Raw genomic sequence first — 7,500 nt, 5'->3', positions numbered from 1 at the left:
GGTATGGGTCTAGCCTGTGCCGGGGCTTCAAATATGGGAAAAAAAAAAAAAATCAAAAAAAGCGCCCCCAACCGGCCGTTTCGGTATACGGGGGGCCGCCCGGGAAGTGCCGTGGTCGGGGTATGGCTCAGGGGCTCGCTGGGCTTCAAAACGGCCAAGAAAAAAAAAAATGACCCAAAACACGCCACCTACCGGCCGCTCGCGGGTGCCCGGGGTCGGGGTATGGGTCTAGCCTGTGCCGGGGCTTCAAATATGGAGAAAAAAAAAATTTCAAAAAAAGGGCCCCCATCGGCCCCCCGGGTAGTGCCGGGGTCGGGGGGCATGATTCTGGGGCGCCCCAGAGCCAAGTAGGCGCCTGGAGGAAAGGAAAAAAAAAACTTTAACTTTTTTTTGACCACCAGGGGTGGGGGGGGTCTCATGCCCCATCGGGTGCCCGCCCCGAGTGCCTCTCAGGCGGATACATTTTCACCCGTGTGCGGGAGACACATATGGTGCATGGTCCGTGTATACACCATATGTGTAGTATGGGCAAAACCACTGTAAAGTCATACTGCCATTGACTTCCATTCATTTTCCCAGGATGACTTATATACTCTATGGTAGCTGTCTGGTGGACTGGGGGCCGCGACAATGTTACGCTTGTAAGTCAGAAGCTGGGAAATGCACTGCGAAGCTGGGAAAACCGTTTTTCGAGCTCATTTTCGGTTCCGCCCAACGGATTTTGATCAAAATAGGCTCATTCGAAAGGTATTAACCGGGGGCACACGGAAAACCGGGACTAATAACGCGCACGTGCGCGTGCGCGAAACGGGAAGCAAAAGAAAACTTCAATCGGAGCTACAACCGTGAACCGTCGCAGATAGGGCGGAAATTTCAACGCACGTCGCTGCGTCCTCACTCCAACTTAAATAACAAAACTGTCCCCAGCGAAATCGGTTGGATAAAACGGAAACGGGAAGCGAAAGAAAACGTTAAACGTCAACACCGAAATGGCTATCGTCAATTCCAATGTGAAAACAACTCGCACGTATGTGTCTTACTCTAAAGCAGTGTATAAAACTATCCCCAGCCAAATCAGAGCTACGCAACGAAAACGGGAAGCGAAACAAAACTTTAAACGGAGCTACCGAATTGGAAATCATCAATCCTGGGAAAATAACAACTCACACGTGTGCCCCTTATTCTAACTTGAATTTAGAAACCGTCCTCAACAAAATCCCACGTTCGGGTGAATAACTGTGAATTTTAAGGCACATGCCTCTCTGGCTGGGAGAGTGCATTCAAATAGGAGAAATTGGCTTCATTTAGAGGCATCTCCACTTAGGGACGTCGTAGCACCTTAACTCGGGTGGCGTTGGAAAGGTCTGGTCCAGGGGAACACGGGCGTGTCAAGTTTGCCACGCGGCCACGCGCATCCCCGCTAAACAGGGGCCAAAACAAAACTTTAAACGGAGCTACCGAATTGGAAACCATCAATCCTGGGAAAATAACAACTCACACGTGTGGCCCCTTATGCTAACTTGAATTTAGAAACCGTCCCCCTCAACAAAATCCCACGTTCGGGCGCAAAACTGCACGTTTGAGGCCACATTTTCAATGATGCTGGAAACTTACATTCAAAGCTGGGAAAATGTGCTCATCTACAGGCATCCCCACTTAGGGACGTCGTAGCACCTTGACTCGGGTGGCGTTGGAAAGGTCTGGTCCAGGGGAACACGGGCGTGTCAAGGTTGCCACGCGCACGCGCATCCCCGCTAAACAGGAGCCCAAACAAAACTTTAAACGGAGCTACCGAATTGGAAACCATCAATCCTGGGAAAATAACAACTCACACGTGTGCCCCTTATGCTAACTTGAATTTAGAAACCGTCCTCAACAAAATCCCACGTTCGGGCGCAAAACTGCACGTTTGAGGCCACATTTTCAATGATGCTGGAAACTTACATTCAAAGCTGGGAAAATGTGCTCATCTACAGGCATCCCCATTTAGGGACGTCGTAGCACCTTGACTCGGGTGGCGTTAGAAAGGTCTGGTCCAGGGGAACACGGGCGTGTCAAGGTTGCCACGCGCACGCGCATCCCCGCTGAACAGGAGCCCAAACAAAACTTTAAACGGGGCTACGGAAAAGGGGAGGGCTTTTTCGGGGACAACCACCACTCACCTCGGTTCCCCCCATCCCAACTTGAATTTAGAAACCGTCCCCAGCCAAATCCCACGTTCGGGGGCAAAATCTGCTCGTTTGAGGCCACATTTTCAATGATACTGGAAACTTACATTCAAAGTTGGGAAAAGGTGTTCATTTACAGGCATCTCCACTTAGGGACGTCGTAGCACCTTAACTCAGGCGGCGTTAGAAAGGTCTGGTCCAGGGGAACACGGGCGTGTCAAGGTTGCCACGCGCACGCGCATCCCCGCTAAACAGGAGCCCAAACAAAACTTTAAACGGGGCTACGGAAAAGGGGGAGAGCTTTTTCCGGGGACAAACACCACTCACGTCGGTGCCCCCTGTTCCAACTTGAATTTAGAAACCGTCCTCAACAAAATCCCACGTTCGGGTGAATAACTGTGAATTTTAAGGGCACATGCCTCTCTGGGCTGGGGAGAGTGCATTCAAATAGGAGAAATTGGCTTCATTTAGAGGCATCCCCACTTGGGGACGTCGTAGCACCTTAACTCAGGTGGCGTTAGAAAGGTCTGGGTCCAGGGGAACACGGGCGTGTCATGTTTGCCACGCGCACGCGCATCCCCCGTTGAACAGGAGCCCAAACAAAACTTTAAACGGGGCTACGGAAAAGGGGAGGGCTTTTTCGGGGACAACCACCACTCACCTCGGTGCCCCCCATCCCAACTTGAATTTAGAAACCGTCCCCAGCCAAATCCCACGTTCGGGGGCAAAACTGCACGTTTGAGGCCACATTTTCAATGATACTGGAAACTTACATTCAAAGTTGGAAAAGGTGTTCATTTACAGGCATCCCCACTTGGGGACGTCGTAGCACCTTAACTCAGGCGGCGTTAGAAAGGTCTGGTCCAGGGGAACACGGGCGTGTCAAGGTTGCCACGCGCACGCGCTTCCCCGCTGAACAGGAGCCCAAACAAAACTTTAAACGGGGCTACGGAAAAGGGGAGGGCTTTTTCGGGGACAACCACCACTCACCTCGGTGCCCCCCGTCCCAACTTGAACTTAGAAACCGTCCCCAGCGAAATCCCACGTTCGGGGCGAATAACTGTGAATTTTAAGCCCCTTTTCCTCTCAAGCTGGAAACGTGCAAAGTTGGGAAAAGGTGTTCATTTACAGGCATCTCCACTTAGGGACGTCGTAGCACCTTAACTCAGGCGGCGTTAGAAAGGTCTGGTCCAGGGGAACACGGGCGTGTCAAGGTTGCCACGCGCACGCGCATCCCCGCTGAACAGGAGCCCAAACAAAACTTTAAACGGGGCTACGGAAAAGGGGAGGGCTTTTTCGGGGACAACCACCACTCACCTCGGTGCCCCCCATCCCAACTTGAATATAGAAACCGTCCCCAGCCAAATCCCACGTTCGGGGGCAAAACTGCCTCGTTTGAGGCCACATTTTCAATGATACTGGAAACTTACATTCAAAGTTGGGAAAATGTGCTCATCTACAGGCATCCCCACTTGGGGACGTCGTAGCACCTTGACTCAGGCGGCGTTGGAAAGGTCTGGACCAGGGGAACACGGGGGTGTCAAGTTTGCCACGCGCACGCGCTTCCCCGCTGAACAGGAGCCCAAACAGAACTTTAAACGGGGCTACGGAAAAGGGGAGGGCTTTTTCGGGGACAACCACCACTCACCTCGGTGCCCCCCATCCCAACTTGAATATAGAAACCGTCCCCAGCCAAATCCCACGTTCGGGGGCAAAACTGCTCGTTTGAGGCACATTTTCAATGATACTGGAAACTTACATTCAAAGTTGGGAAAATGTGCTCATCTACAGGCATCCCCACTTGGGGACGTCGTAGCACCTTAACTCAGGCGGCGTTAGAAAGGTCTGGTCCAGGGGAACACGGGCGTGTCAAGGTTGCCACGCGCACGCGCTTCCCCGCTGAACAGAGCCCAAACAAAACTTTAAACGGGGCTACGGAAAAGGGGAGGGCTTTTTCGGGGACAACCACCACTCACCTCGGGTGCCCCCCGTCCCAACTTGAACTTAGAAACCGTCCCCAGCGAAATCCCACGTTCGGGCGAATAACTGTGAATTTTAAGCCCCTTTTCCTCTCAAGCTGGAAACGTGCAAAGTTGGGAAAAGGTGTTCATTTACAGGCATCTCCACTTAGGACGTCGTAGCACCTTAACTCAGGCGGCGTTAGAAAGGTCTGGTCCAGGGGAACACGGGCGTGTCAAGGTTGCCACGCGCACGCGCATCCCCGCTGAACAGGAGCCCAAACAAAACTTTAAACGGGGCTACGGAAAAGGGGAGGGCTTTTTCGGGGACAACCACCACTCACCTCGGTGCCCCCCATCCAACTTGAATATAGAAACCGTCCCCAGCCAAATCCCACGTTCGGGGGCAAAACTGCTCGTTTGAGGCCACATTTTCAATGATACTGGAAACTTACATTCAAAGTTGGGAAAATGTGCTCATCTACAGGCATCCCCACTTGGGGCACGTCGTAGCACCTTGACTCAGGCGGCGTTGGAAAGGTCTGGACCAGGGGAACACGGGGGTGTCAAGTTTGCCACGCGCACGCGCTTCCCCGCTGAACAGGAGCCCAAACAGAACTTTAAACGGGGCTACGGAAAAGGGGAGGGCTTTTTCGGGGACAACCACCACTCACCTCGGTGCCCCCCATCCCAACTTGAATATAGAAACCGTCCCCAGCCAAATCCCACGTTCGGGGGCAAAACTGCTCGTTTGAGGCCACATTTTCAATGATACTGGAAACTTACATTCAAAGTTGGGAAAATGTGCTCATCTACAGGCATCCCCACTTGGGGACGTCGTAGCACCTTAACTCAGGCGGCGTTAGAAAGGTCTGGTCCAGGGGAACACGGGCGTGTCAAGGTTGCCACGCGCACGCGCTTCCCCGCTGAACAGGAGCCCAAACAAAACTTTAAACGGGGCTACGGAAAAGGGGAGGGCTTTTTCGGGGACAACCACCACTCACCTCGGTGCCCCCCGTCCCAACTTGAACTTAGAAACCGTCCCCAGCGAAATCCCACGTTCGGGCGAATAACTGTGAATTTTAAGCCCCTTTTCCTCTCAAGCTGGAAACGTGCAAAGTTGGGAAAAGGTGTTCATTTACAGGCATCTCCACTTAGGGACGTCGTAGCACCTTAACTCAGGCGGCGTTAGAAAGGTCTGGTCCAGGGGAACACGGGCGTGTCAAGGTTGCCACGCGCACGCGCATCCCCGCTGAACAGGAGCCCAAACAAAACTTTAAACGGGGCTACGGAAAAGGGGAGGGCTTTTTCGGGGACAACCACCACTCACCTCGGTGCCCCCCATCCCAACTTGAATATAGAAACCGTCCCCAGCCAAATCCCACGTTCGGGGGCAAAACTGCTCGTTTGAGGCCACATTTTCAATGATACTGGAAACTTACATTCAAAGTTGGGAAAATGTGCTCATCTACAGGCATCCCCACTTGGGGACGTCGTAGCACCTTGACTCAGGCGGCGTTGGAAAGGTCTGGACCAGGGGAACACGGGGGTGTCAAGTTTGCCACGCGCACGCGCTTCCCCGCTGAACAGGAGCCCAAACAGAACTTTAAACGGGGCTACGGAAAAGGGGAGGGCTTTTTCGGGGACAACCACCACTCACCTCGGTGCCCCCCATCCCAACTTGAATATAGAAACCGTCCCCAGCCAAATCCCACGTTCGGGGGCAAAACTGCTCGTTTGAGGCCACATTTTCAATGATACTGGAAACTTACATTCAAAGTTGGGAAAATGTGCTCATCTACAGGCATCCCCACTTGGGGACGTCGTAGCACCTTGACTCAGGCGGCGTTGGAAAGGTCTGGACCAGGGGAACACGGGGGTGTCAAGTTTGCCACGCGCACGCGCTTCCCCGCTGAACAGGAGCCCAAACAAAACTTTAAACGGGGCTACGGAAAAGGGGAGAGCTTTTTCGGGGACAACCACCACTCACCTCGGTGCCCCCCATCCCAACTTGAATATAGAAACCGTCCCCAGCCAAATCCCACGTTCGGGCGAATAACTGTGAATTTTAAGCCCCTTTTCCTCTCAAGCTGGAAACGTGCAAAGTTGGGAAAAGGTGTTCATTTAGAGGCATCTCCACTTAGGGACGTCGTAGCACCTTAACTCAGGCGGCGTTGGAAAGGTCTGGTCCAGGGGAACACGGGGGTGTCAAGGTTGCCACGCGCACGCGCTTCCCCGCTGAACAGGAGCCCAAACAAAACTTTAAACGGGGCTACGGAAAAGGGGAGGGCTTTTTCGGGGACAACCACCACTCACCTCGGTGCCCCCCGTCCCAACTTGAACTTAGAAACCGTCCCCAGCGAAATCCCACGTTCGGGCGAATAACTGTGAATTTTAAGCCCCTTTTTCTCTCAAGCTGGAAACGTGCAAAGTTGGGAAAAGGTGTTCATTTAGAGGCATCTCCACTTAGGGACGTCGTAGCACCTTAACTCAGGCGGCGTTGGAAAGGTCTGGTCCAGGGGAACACGGGGGTGTCAAGGTTGCCACGCGCACGCGCATCTCCGCGACGCTGCGAGCGAAACAAATTTTCAAACGCGCACACCGAAATGGGGACACTTTTTTCGGGGACAAACACCACTCACCTCGGTGCCCCCCATCCCAACTTGAATATAGAAACCGTCCCCAGCCAAATCCCACGTTCGGGCGAATAACTGTGAATTTTAAGCCCCTTTTCCTCTCAAGCTGGAAACGTGCAAAGTTGGGAAAAGGTGTTCATTTAGAGGCATCTCCACTTAGGGACGTCGTAGCACCTTAACTCAGGCGGCGTTGGAAAGGTCTGGTCCAGGGGAACACGGGGGTGTCAAGGTTGCCACGCGCACGCGCATCTCCGCGACGCTGCGAGCGAAACAAATTTTCAAACGCGCACACCGAAATGGGGACACTTTTTTCGGGGAAAATAACCACACACACCGCTGCCCCTTGCCCTCACTTGAAGAACAAAACCATCCCCAGCCAAATCACACGTTCGGGCGCCAAACGGTGCATTTGACACCCACAAAATACAAGTCAAACACACTCTCACACTGCAAAAGTTGGGAGCCCCGGGGAACAACACTACTCTCTCGGCCCTCCCCGGGGAACAGAGCCCCCAGGGCGGCCAGCACACCTCCGGGGAGGACCCCCCCTGCACCACCTGATCACCGTGGGGCCCTGTTCACCCACTCTTAAGCACCCCCCCTGTGTTAAAACCAAAATAACCCCACTTTAAGAAGTACGTGCCCCTGGGCATCCCTTGCTTTGGGTGCCCGTGCCCCTGGGCGTCCCCCGTCTACAGTGCCCGTGCCCCTGGGCACCCTCCCATTGACTCCCATTCA

This window comes from Osmerus mordax (assembly GCF_038355195.1).
Source record: "Osmerus mordax isolate fOsmMor3 chromosome 7 unlocalized genomic scaffold, fOsmMor3.pri SUPER_7_unloc_9, whole genome shotgun sequence".
Lineage (NCBI taxonomy): Eukaryota > Metazoa > Chordata > Actinopteri > Osmeriformes > Osmeridae > Osmerus > Osmerus mordax.
Note: the sequence above shows the minus strand (reverse complement) of the source record.